The 13,738-nt window shown below is 43.3% G+C and overlaps 1 pseudogene; it reads left to right on the top strand.

Moving 5' to 3' along the window:
* LOC112261005 overlaps positions 1-2,593 on the top strand; it is a 31,531-nt pseudogene extending 28,938 nt beyond the window's left edge.
* Positions 2,594-13,738: the final 11,145 nt, after the last annotated feature.

Raw genomic sequence — 13,738 nt, 5'->3', positions numbered from 1 at the left:
ATATTCGGTGAAGAGTGTACAGTATCTCCTCAGTAGATGTACCTACAATTAGAGCTTATTCAAACCCTTTGGCCAAACGAGTTGTATAACCAGTTTAACTTGACCTCCTTTTCTCCCCTCCCTCTCTACTCTCTTCTTCCTCCCTCCTTCTTCTCTCTCTCCCCCACCCCCTCTTTCCCCCAAGACATGGCCAACCTGTCCCTGAACGACAACGACGGCTCCAGTGGGGCCTCTGACCAAGACACCCTGGCCCCCTGCCACTCCCGGGGGTCACGCCCTGGCCCCTGCTACACTCCTTCCCCTCCTTCCAGTACCCCCACCCCCACCCCTACTCCAGTCAACCCCCACCCTACCACGAGCTGTCCAGTTACAGCTTCGCCCCAGGCAGCACGGGCACGGCCAGCCAGCACAGCGAAGGTAAGCCCTAAGGGGATCGGCAGAGCGAGGGGAGGTAAAGAGAGACAGAGCGAGAGAGGAGGTAGGGAATGAGGGTCGGGGAGGGTGTCACATTTGGTGGCTAATTTCCAAATTGCAACTGCGTTGAGAGCTGGCAGCGACATGTATGAGAGCTGGCAGCGACATGTATGAGAGCTGGCAGCGACATGTATGAGAGCTGGCAGCGACATGTATGAGAGCTGGCAGCGACATGTATGAGAGCTGGCAGCGACATGTATGAGAGCTGGCAGCGACATGTTCTATACTCTCCTGACCCATTCTAACCAGTTCTGACCTGTTCCTGTCCCCCCAGGGAGTCGGAGCAGTGGGTCTACAAAGAGTGAGGGTGGCGAGAGGCGGCGGGGAATTAAGGGAGGTCCTGGCAGCACGGTGGTGGGGGGGGGAGCAGGAGGAGAAAAGTCCCCCTCTGGAGGGGAAGGGGAGGGCTCGGGCAGCGGCAGCGAATCGGAATACTCTGTCCGCAGCAGCCTGAGGCGTGGCCACGGCTCAGCCACACCCAGCGAACACAGCCACACATCACAGCGCTCGCATCATCACCGCATGCCCCCCCACATGTCGCCCTACCCCCCCGGGATGCCCATGCCCTACAACCCTATGATGGTGATGATGGTGCCCCAACACCCACACATGGGACACCCAAACATGGGACACCTCCACCAGCACCATCCCTCGGTCCCCATGCACCCAGGCATGGGCCCCTCCGCTGTCCCCGGAGGACCACCCGGGGCCCCCCCAACCCGTGACCTGGGCTCTGTGCCCCCTGAGCTGACCGCCTCGCGCCAGTCCTTCCACCTAGCAATGGGCAACCCCAGCGAGTTCTTTGTGGATGTCATGTAGTCTGATTGTGTGTGTGTGTGTTTGTGTGTGCTTGTGAGGTGAGTGACCATTCGTGTGAGGTCTAGGAGTATTCCACTCTCTGGATGACAGACTGTTCTAGTCTGGTGGTAATTAACTTGTGGTCTGATTAGGCCCTAGTAGATTGGTGTCGTTCATTTCTAGTCTGGTAAAAACTGGGTTCAACAGTGAGTCAGAGGAATTTTGGCACAGTAACGTAAAAGACGTGAAATGCATAACGTCTGGCTTCCCTCTTAAATATACTGGTATGTTTTCAAGTCTCGTTGTTTTCCCTCCAAACCGTTTAGCTGGACAGACCTGCAATCAAGAGGTCAGATCTAGGAGCAGCAACTCCCCCCACAACGTTCCACATATCTTATGACTCCAAAACATGTTGCTGGACTCCATATCAGATAAGCCGCAACTCTTGTTTGATTTCAAGCATGTATATTGGTTTAGTTCTGCCTCTCACACCATCTGTGAAGCTGTTGTGTGTTTTCTAACTGATTTCCCTTTTAGCATCGTGTTTGTTTTTCCTACCTGGGACTGACTGACTGATTGGCTGGGTGTAAGGAACAGTAGTGGTCTTTCATTGAATTGACCGAAGTAACATTAACGGGCCAAATGAAGAGTCGTCGCCAAGTGTCCTGAGGACTAGAACCGTAGAGGGCGCCACTTGCTCTTATTTTCTATAGGGAAGAAGACATTTGAGAAGGTGAAATGTATCATGTTTTCATTGATTTATGAACACGGTGGGACGTTCAGTAAAGTATCCCATTTTGTATGAATTTGTGTGCCAATTAGTTTTAAATGCAATCGTACAGAATAGTTCATGTTAAGATACAGGCCAACTTCTGTCTAGTATTCAGAGGATAGATACCTCAAATGACAAGAATGGGTGCCATGTATTGTAACACTGTCTTGGACTATGTGGTATAGGAATTGGTACTTTGAGGAAGAAGTGGGCAAACCAAAATGGTACTTTTGGGATTGAATCATGAGTTTTCTCTCTTTAAATAACTGTGATCCTCCTTATATTTTGTATGTTACTGACGCACATAAGCGTCCATTTTGTACGAGTGAATATATATATATATATATGATAATCTCGTTTAACACATGACAAAATGCAGATATCTGTCCACAAGAGATGAGGATGTATAACCGAACCATAAAGGTGCTAAATGAAGTCAATAGTTTCAAAAGTATAGCAGTGTCACATTGGGGTGTCATTTTTTTGGTTTGATTTCATTATTGTCACTTTTGTTTCTGTATTTGAGAATAAATGTGTAATAGACTGAAATCCAAAGACATTTGTTTTTTTCTCTTGTATATGGAAATGGATTTTTATAGAGAATTATTAACACACTTTCCAGCACAGTAGATGACAAAATGTCATGCATTGTCTTTGAATATCTTCTATTTTGTTGACTGCCATGTTTCTCATTATGCAGAAGTCTGTTGTTGACAGGTGGAGAATGGCGTGCAATTGCGACCTGAATTCGGGGCGTTCCTGCATCTGCCAGATCCTCTCTTTTATACTTCTATTGGTCCACATGCAGGAATGCCCTGAATTGTGGGCAGCAATCTCTGGCCCCTGCCCTACGGAGGGGGTGGCTCAAGGCGAGACGTCTCACTGGTTAATTTTTTTCAGGGCGGGGCGGATAGGGTGAGCTGGAGGGAACAATAAGTAGACCAGAGCTCACTCGCCTGAGCATGCCAAATATTATGGAGGAACCATGTGCTCGTGGGAAAGGCATGCTTACGCGAGAGGAAACACCCACTTACATAGACAGGAGGAACCTTTATTTTAGTAAAAATGTTTGTCATTTAGCAGATGCTCTTTTCAAGAGCAATTTACAAGAGCAATTAAGTGCCTTGCTCAAGTGCACATTGACAGATCTTTCACGAAGACCTTTCGGTTAGTGGCTCAACGCTCTTAACCACTAGGCTACATTTCATGCAATTCTACATCATTTACGTGATAGAAGACATAAGCAGAATCTTTTTTAATGCCACACAAATGACTGGAATGAGTGACACTGACAAACAGATCAATCTGGTAGTACAATATTAGGAGGCTATATACTGTATGTATATACAGTGCCTTCGGAAAGTATTCAGACCCCTGCACTTTTTCCACATTTTGTTCCACTACAGCCTTATTCTAAAATGGATTAAATAAAATAAAAAATCACTCCATCAATCTACACACACTAACCCATAATGACAAAGTGAAAACAGAATTTTGCTAATTTATAAAAAGCAAAAACCAAGCCATGAGGTTGAAGGAATTGTCCGTAGAGCTCTGAGACAGGATTGTGTCGAGGCACAGACCTGGGGAAAGGTACCAAAGAAAATCTGCAGAATTGAAGGTCCCCAAGAACACCGCGGCCATCGTTCTTAAATGGAAGAAGTTTAGAGCTGGCCACCTGGCCAAACTGAGCAATCGGGGAAGAAGGGCCTTGGTCAGGGAGATGACCAAGAACCCAATGGTCACTGACAGAGCACCAGAGTTCCTCTGTGTAGATGGGAGAACCTTCCAGAAGGACAACCATATCTGTAGCACTCCACCAATCAGGCCTTAGTGGAAGAGTGACTAGACGGAAGCTACTCCTCAGTAAAAGGCACATCCAGAAGGACAACCATATCTGCAGCACTCCACCAATCAGGCCTTAGTGGAAGAGTGACTAGACGGAAGCTACTCCTCAGTAAAAGGCACATGACAGCCCTCTTGGAGTTTACCACGATCAAACATCTCTGGAGAGACCTTAAAATAGCTGTGCAACGACGCTCCCCATACAACCTGACAGAACTTGAGAAGATCTGCAGAGAAGAATGAGAGAAACTCATGACGCTTGTAGCATCATTGCCAACAAGTCTTGAGGCTGTAATCACTGCCAAAGGTGCTTCAACGAAGTACTGAGTAAATTACCTTTCGTAGTTAAATAAAGTCAGATAAGATCAAATTCTTATTAACAATGATGGCCTACACCGGCCGAACCCGGACTAATTGTGCACCGCCCTATGGGACTCACAATCACGGCCGTTGTGATACAGCCTTCGTCCAAACCAGGGTGTCTGTAGTGATGCTTTAGACCACTGCACCACTCAGGAGCCCAAAGTGTCAGAATACTTATGTAAATGTGATATTTCAGTATTATTTTTATCAATTAGCAAAAATTTCTACAAACCTTTTTTTGCTTCGTCATTATGGGATATTGTGTGTAAATTGAAGGGGAAAAAAACAATTTAAATCAATTTTAGAATGTGATCTGAATACTTTCTGAATGCACTGTGTGTGACACAGTTGAAGTTGGAAGTTAACATACACTTAGGTTAGAGTCATTAAACTTTTTTTTTCAACCACTCCACAAATTTCTTGTTAACAAACTAGTTTTTGAAGTTGGTTAGGACATGTACTTTGTGCATGACACAAGTAATTTTTTCAACAATTGTTTACAGACAGATTATTTCACTTATCATTCACTGTATCACAATACCAGTGGGTCAGAAGTTTACATACACTAAGTTGACTGTGCCTTTAAACAGCTTGGAAAATACCAGAAAATTATGTCATGGCTTCAGAAGCTTCTGATAGGCTAATTGACATAATTTTAGTCAATTGGAGGTGTGCCTGTGGATGTATTTCAAGGCCAACCTTCAAGCTCTGCCTCTTTGCTTGACATCATGGGAAAATCAAAAGAAATCAGTCAAGACCTCAGGAAAAAAATTGTAGACCTCCACAAGTCTGGTTCATCCTTGGGAGCAATTTCCAAACGCCTGAAGGTACCAAGTTCATCTGTACAAACAATAGTAGGCAAGTATAAACACCATGGGACCACGCAGCCGTCATACTGCTCAGGAAGGAGACGCGTTCTGTCTCCTAGAAATGAACGTACTTTGGTGTGAAAGTGCAAATCAATCCCAGAACAACTGCAAAGGATCCACAGTAAAACGAGTCCTATATCGACATAACCTGAAAGGCTGCTCAGCAAGGAAGAAGCCACTGCTCCAAAACCGCCATAAAAAAAGCCAGACTACGGTTTGCAACTGGACATGGGAACAAAGATCGTATGTTGCGGAGAAATGTCCTCTGGTCTGATGAAACAGAAATGACCATAAAGATAATTTATGTTTGGAGGAAAAAGGTTGAGGCTGCTAGCTGAAGAACACCATCCCAACCATGAAGCACGGGGGTGACAGCACCGTTGTGGGGGTGCTTTGCTGCAGGATGTACTTGTGCACTTCACAAAATAGATGGTGTCATGAGGAAGGAAAATGATGTGGATATATTGAAGCAACATCTGAAGACATCAGTCAGGAAATTAAAGCTTGTCCTCCATGCAGATGATTCTGCACTGTTGGTTTCACACAACGACAAAAATGTGATTGAGAAAGTCCGTGATGAACTTCTAAGTGACAGTAACTGTCACTTCACCTTGGAAAAACAGAGTCCCATCTTGTATGTGTACAAATTGAAACTGAGGAAATCCCCTGAATTTAAGTTGGTAGTAGGTAACAAACATAGTGGTCACAGTTAATTACCGTTAATTATCTTGGATGTGTGCTAGATAACCATCTGACAGGGGAGAACATGGTTCAAAACGTTCTCTCCAAAGTGAACCATACAACTTGGTTTCTGGCACGAACCTCAATATTTCTGTTTAAGAATGCAATGGTGGCATTGGTAGGGGCTCTTGTTCAGTGCCACTTCGACTATGTGTGCTCTTCCTGGTATAATAGTGCACCTAAGATAATTAAAAACCAACTGCAGACATCTCAGGATTATTTATACAAACTTCTAGCACGTACTCGTCTTGATCATTCCCACTTTGAACGCCTTCGATGGATCAAAGTAGAGGAGCAAGTCTCAGATGAAATTGTCTTGTACATCAGATTGCCCATAGTATGGTCCCAGGTACCTATGTAACTACTTTAACTTGGTCTGGGATACCCATAACTATTCCACTAGCTGGTAGCTTAATGGTTAGAGCCAGGTAGCCTAGTGGTTAGAGCCAGGTAACCTAGTGGTTAGAGCCAGGTAACCCAGTGGTTAGAGCCAGGTTACCTAGTGGTTAGAGCCAGGTAGCCTAGTGGTTAGAGCCAGGTAACCTAGTGGTTAGAGCCAGGTAACCTAGTGGTTAGAGCCAGGTAACCTAGTGGTTAGAGCCAGGTAACCCAGTGGTTAGAGCCAGGTTACCTAGTGGTTAGAGCCAGGTAGCCTAGTGGTTAGAGCCAGGTAACCTAGTGGTTAGAGCCAGGTAACCTGGTTAGTGGTTAGAGCCAGGTAACCCAGTGGTTAGAGCCAGGTTACCTAGTGGTTAGAGCCAGGTAGCCTAGTGGTTAGAGCCAGTGGTTAGAGCCCTAGTGGTTAGAGGCAGGTAGCCTAGTGGTTAGAGGCAGGTAGCCTAGTGGTTAGAGGCAGGTAGCCTAGTGGTTAGAGGCAGGTAGCCTAGTGGTTAGAGGCAGGTAGCCTAGTGGTTAGAGGCAGGTAGCCTAGTGGTTAGAGCCACAGGCAGTTTCAAGTTCTCATTGAAAAAATGCAAAATGGTGGCATGTCTCAAAGTAAGTTGTAAGACTACAGTACGTGGGTGAAAAGAAAATGCCCGGGATAGCATACGGTCTGCCTTTTGGTGTCTATTATGTATCATATTGTGATTGTCTTGTATATATTAGGCGTATGAAGACGAGGAAGATGTACCTGTCCAGAGTTGTTTATCCAATTCCGAGGCGCATATTGGAAGAACTATCCACATTTACTTTTCGTCAGCCAACAAGATGAGTAGGCCTAACGAACAGCAAAAGCACGAGCCTATGTCAATCTGCTATCCCCCATAGTACAAAAGTTGACCTATTCTGTGTAAGAAATAAATATTCCAAACATAGTCTGGGACAGTTGTGGGATGCGATAGATCCCAAATTAATACAACCACTAGCATAAAATAAATGAAGTTTTTATGTAATGAAGCTGATCAGAACGTTTAGCTTAAAATGTTGCAATGCACACACGGCAGTAGGCCATAAGCGTGAATGGTCCATTAGCGGGAAGACACCATTCTCAAAGCAAATTTGATTCATGTGTGTAATGCTTTTATTATAAAAGTGTATTTTAATAGTGAAAAATGATCTTCCCCAAACTTGAAACTCACTCGCTGCCTTTGTATTCCAGTTAGGCTCTACATGGATTAATGTGCTTAATTTCAAGAAGTTATTTGGCCACTTTAGTTGTCATACAAACCTTATCAAAACATATAGGCCTATGGGCTAGGCTACATGAGGTGTGCGACTATGATTTGAAAAAGTCACCAAAAAAAGGCATGCACTGTTTCTTGCCTTAAGATGGCCATCATTCACAAGTGAGAATATATCATTCACAAGTGACAGGCTAATATTGTCACCCATCAGAATATTCTTGATTTAATCTTGCCTTTACATATACTAAATAATATTAAGTATGAAATATGTTTTGATTTAGAATGGACCATTATCATGCACCTGTCTTGAAACAGGGTCAGCGAATGGAGGACGCTTTTCCCCATGGTTCATTTTCATGCCAGCCAGGTAGGCTATACTCCTGTTGTAAAGAGAAGCAACGTGCTTAATATTAGGAATTTGAGAAATAAATATAGTAGGACCAGCCTATAGAAAGCTGATTTGGATTCTCTTTTCTCACTCAATTGCATAGCCTATAGAAATGTAGTGCAACATGAGTATGGCACTGGCTCACATAGTGTTTGATTAGATTTTTGATCACATTTGCATTGATGTCAGAGTGATTAGAGGGACACAGTTAGCAAGTAGGCTACTAATGACCATCAGCAGCATCAGAGCTTGGAGAAGCCTAATAATCATGACTAAACGGTCATGTGGAATTTGTTTGCTGTCATGACTAGTGACCACCGGTGTGGCGTAATATGGTCACCTTAACAGCCCTACTACCAACCGGCCTCACAACTCAATCTGCCTCACAACTGCAGACCATGTGTAACCACACCAGCCCATTATTGTCACATCCAGCATCTTCACCTGCGGGATTGTCTGAGACCAGCCACCCAGACAGCTGATGAAACAGTGGGTTTTCATAACTGAATAATTTCTGCACGAACTGTCAGAAACCATCTCAGGGAAGCTCATTTGCATGCTCATTGTCCTCACCAGGTTCTTGACCTGACCGCAGGTCGACGTCGTAACCGACTTCAGTGGGCAAATGCTCACCTTCGATGGCCACTGGCACGCTGGAGAAGTGTGCTCTTGACGGCTTAATCGCCTTTTCAATTGTACAAGGCTGCTCTGCACAATTGAAATTTGCTGATGTCAGAGTGACACATAGTGGGGTTATGGTATGGGCAGGCAGGCATAAGCTACTGACAACGAACACAATTGCATTGTATCGCTAGCAATTTGAATGCATAGAGATCCCATGGCAAGGTCCTGATGCTTATTGTCGTGCCATTCATCAGCCGCCATCACCTCATGTTTCAGCATGTTGCAAGGATCTGTCCACAATTCTTGGAAGCAGAAAATATCCCAGTTTTCCATGGCCTACATACCCACCAGATATGTCACCCATTGAGCATGTTTGGGATGCTCTGGGTCGACTTGTACGACAGCGTGTTTCAGTTCCCGCCAATATTCAGCAACTTCGCACAGCCATTGAAGAGGAGTGGGGCAACATTCCACAGGCCACAATCAACAGCCTGATCAACTCTATGCAAAGGAGATGTGTCGCGCTGCATGAAGCCAATGGTGGTCACACCATATACTGAATGGTTTTCTGATCCACGCCCCTACTTTTTAAAAAGATATCTGTGACCACCAAATGCATAGCTGTATTCTCAGTCATGTGAAGTCTATAGATTAGTGCCTAATTAATTTATTTAAATTGACTGATTTTCTTGCATGAACCGTAACTCACTAAAATCTTTGAAGTTGTTGCATGTTGCGTTTTATATTTTTGTTCAGTGTAGTTTGGGATTGGCGCCCACCCACGTTGGTAATGACAATAGGTAACTTACACTGGGCATGACGCCACGTGGGTTGAGTGGTGAGATGGGCTTCTCTACGTGCCTAGTATTTTATATTTGCTTCACTCTACTGCTGCCTTTTATTTTGCCACACTTGTTTCCCCTGGTAGTGGTTGGGGGGAATTTCCCCATCATGCATTGTACTGGCACCTTATTTTGCAGTGCCATATCCTGTGGAAGCTTCAGGGTGCAGCATGATAAACTTGTCTTTTTAGATATTGCTCAATACGCATTTCTGACAAATCTTACAGATTCACAATAAATAATAATTAAGTCATCTGATTAAAAGGACATGGAATATGCAAATATCATAGAATAATTGCTAGATAATGTTGTAGCTAACAGATTATTTAAAAAAAATTATGCACATGCTATTTCATAGCTATCACCACTGACACCACACAAATATAGACCTTGTGGAGTCTGTGGTTGTTATTTCTCAGTAGTTGAGTTATTTTGCTACTTCTAGCCCCCGTCTCAGCTCTCCTATTGTGGTTGGTTGTATTTATGCAAGGCAAGCCTTCAGCTCACAGCTCGTGGGTTGTAGTTGCAGCTCACAGTGAGATCTAGAATCTTTGGTTAAGGCCTCGCATCTGCCTTTTGCTTCCTCCATTGCTAAATGCCCTGCCCCGAAACCATGTGAACAAGTCCCAGTATTGAGGTAATTTGAAGCTGGTGTCTCAAGATGTGATGTTTCTTGTTGTTTATATTCCTCTCTCTCTGACAAAGCTAGACTGAGTATGAGCTTCCTCCATTCATGACAACTAACTATTTGTGCCTTCACTCAAATTCTATCTTTTTTAAATTTGCATTTCCTTATGGGCACCAAAACATGTAAGTCTGAGAAGAATGATAAGGAAAAACTACTAACTTACTGTACATTGAGGTTATTATACTTTACATGATTATACTTTTAGTATTTATTGAGGTTTTAAAAGCCAGATCCCTCTGCTCATATGGACTTGTATGTCTCCCTCAGGTGGACCACACAGCCAACAGGAACCAGTTTGGCAACTAAATCCACAACTACGGAACTGTCCAAGAGAAGGTGGTCATCAGAGGAACCACACACAGACACACATTATGTGCTTCCTTTAATTTTGTAGGTCTCTTTTACAGTCCATGGCCTACACGATCTGTGGGAACATGGACAGTTGGTTCCTTGGAAGTTGTGGGAATGTACATTTTTGGTTTCCCAATGGTTCTGGGAACAAAGTTTACTGACCGATGAAACAATGTTTTTTTAAATGTTCTGAGAATGGAAGTGAAAATTTTGCCTGTTATCAGAACGTACATTTTTAGGTTGCAAGGAGGTTCTGAGAACGTTTTACTGTGGCTCCCTGAAAGTTTTGATTAATGTTCTGAAAATGGAAATTATAGGTTATTTGAAGGTAATTAAATAACGTTCTGAGAACATGTTTCAGTAAGACTTTTAATAACACTGCCAGCTTAGTTTGGGCCAACTGTGTTGAACACCAAGCACAGAAGACACTTGGAAATTAATTTGCTTAGGCATTAATTATGCAAACATTATTGTGGCATGGTGTCAGTAAGATTTGAACCTATGATCTTCTGTTCTCCGGCATTAATCCACTGCACCACCAGGATGGAGCTACCATGCTATGTTTTTTTAAAAATCATACAAAGCTGTTCATTTTAGTTTTTTGTTCTCCAGCAAGAAAATGAAATAATGTCACTCAAACAGAAGGGGGAACTTACCACAACTAAACAGTTGTGGTTTTAGGAGGGGTTCTGAAAGACACTCATGTGGGTGTCCACTGAAAGTTGACTAGCAACAACAACTGGGACCTAAAAGACACCTGCCATGAGCGCAAACTTCATTAAAACCCACACCAAACGTAAAGACAGGAAACAAATCAAAAAGTGGAGCAAAACATTAACAGGGAAGCTCAGATAATCTAGGGTTTGTCTAGAAATCAAATAGGGCGCTCCAACTGAAGGTGGTAACGCTCCGCCTCGCTCAAGATAACCGGAACACTGGTCCAGCCAATCTTAAACATCACCTGGGCCGGCACAGGTGAAACACCTTCCCACTAACACGATGACAAACCAGCACAAGTGTAACATATACTGACTAACGAGGTGTCACCAAATTGGTGTGCCCCACGTGCTAACAGCCTCGAATTAGAAAAAACCAAAGCCTGTAACCATTTTATTCAAACAGCCCCCTTTTCAAAGGAAACAAGCACTAGTTATTAAGATTAGTGTGCTCTGCCCACACACCTCAATACATTTAACAAGTTAGATGATAGAGAGGGTTTTGTTGATGCTGAGAATGGGGGAATGAATATGTTTTCTGAACGTTACTAAAGTTTTCTTGTGTTTTTTGTGGAAAGTATTTGGAAACAATTTGAGAACATGTCTGAACCATCAGGAAACCTATAAGCTGAAGTCCTGAAATTCCCAGAGAATAACTTTGTTTCTTAATGTTCTCTGAACTATTTGAGAATATTCCCAATGTCCAACCTGTTAGAGAACATTCCTATAACATCACCAACATTTAAATGAAATGTAACCATGTTTGAACTTTTAAGAAACGTTCTGTTAAAGTAATGAAATATCAAGAAAATAACATTTTTTTGTCAAGTTTCTTAAATGTGCTGAGAATTTTCCAAAGCCAAGCAACCATCCTGCACCATTCCCAGAAAGTTGTGGGAAGGTTGTATGAAAAATAACCATAGGACAACCACGCTCTCACCAAGCTCTAAGAAACTATGGTTCTCCGAACAGTATGTGCTAGCTGGGTTCTCTCTGTAAGTATTCACACCCACCCATGTTTATGCGTGGTCTTCCTTATTCTGTGGAATCCTAGCTGTCGGGACATCATCGTAATCAAGGGAAGTGGAAAGGCTGTGTCAGAGTTGTGCTGTTTCAAATGTAGGGGGGAACCTGCTTGAAAAATTAATGCGGTGTGTGGGTTTGCGTGTTTACACTGTCTCTATTGACAGGAAGCAGCGTGGACAGTAACTTACGAGTGCGTTCAGATCATGGGAGGCATGGGCTTCATGAAGGTGAGATGTCTCCGAAATGCATTTTGTTCTTCAGTTCTGAGAACACTCATAGGTTCTTGGTGTGGTTGAGTGCTGCATGCCATGTTACAGAACAATCACCAGGCCCCATAGGCTGCATGTAGACAAGCAGCCCAATTCTGATATTTTTGTTCACTAATTGGTCTTTTTACCAATCAGATTGGCTCTAAAAAAAAAAAAAGATCAGATGTAAAAAGATTGGATGTGCTTGGCCAATTAGTGGGGGAAAAAAATATCAGAATTCGGCTGCCTCTGTGAAAGCAGCCTTTGACACACGTAGACACACACACACGCACAACAACACCACACAGCTCAGAAACCTCATTCGTGTTGAAACAGCAGGCTGTTGTAAGGGCGGTGGTGGAAACAGTGTAGGGGTGTTGAGGAAAAGATGGCTGAAGATGAGGTGAGGTTAGGGTAGAAACAAGGCGACTCGCTGTGCTATAAATACACCAGACACCATGTGTCTGTTTGTAAAGGTCCTGACTAAGATGTTTGTGGATCTTAAAATGGTCAATAAAGGTGGTCATTTGGAGCATATTCAGTGTGCAGGTGGAATAGCCAATCAAATTTTTGCACAAGATGTAACAGATTACAATTGTACTCACTAACCCTGGTCCAGGAGAGCCCCAGGGTGGGCTGACTTTTGTTCCAGCCCAGCACTAATTCACACGATTCGACTAGGCCTAATCTATCACGTGTGTTAGTGCTGTGATGGAGCAAAAACCTGCACACCATGTAGTTCCCCTGTACCACCGCAACTGACAACTGCTGCAATTCGTCATTTATTACTTGTTGGGTTGTACTGTGACCACTAGTCTATTGAATACAGCAGCTCAGGTAAGTATTACTGGAAGATATCGCTACCACGCCATAGCCACTTTAACTTCCATCTGGCCAACATGTATGCGATGGCGGTGGACTCTACAGTAGCTATTCTCAACTGGTGGGTGGTCGCGGGAAGTTTTGAATGGGTTGCCGGTGTCTGAGTAAAAAAACAAAAAAAGGGGGTAGAATGTGATTAAGTAACTTACCCTCTGATCTAATTTTTTTCAATCGCAGTATTTTCAATATAGAGCTATTAGCAGTGCTATTTAGCCAATTTGGTTGATTTTGTGTTCTCAAACCAGTGATCTTATTAACATTCATCATCAAGAATATTAGGCAAAATCGAATTATTTCCTTTTTCATAATTGCAACAAGTATTACAAAATATAGTAGTAGAAATAGTTTTCCAGCTCGCTGTTTCGTGATTTTTTTTTTGCGACGTCAACATTGGTTTGCAACTAAGACAACCTGCTTTAATTTGGGTCATGATTGAAACCAGTTGAGAACCACTGCTTTACAGTATGTATAACCCAGACTATTTAC

The sequence above is a fragment of the Oncorhynchus tshawytscha genome, linkage group LG10 (assembly GCF_018296145.1).
Source record: "Oncorhynchus tshawytscha isolate Ot180627B linkage group LG10, Otsh_v2.0, whole genome shotgun sequence".
In the NCBI taxonomy this organism is placed as follows: domain Eukaryota; kingdom Metazoa; phylum Chordata; class Actinopteri; order Salmoniformes; family Salmonidae; genus Oncorhynchus; species Oncorhynchus tshawytscha.
This window is presented reverse-complemented; position numbering and strand designations above follow the sequence as displayed.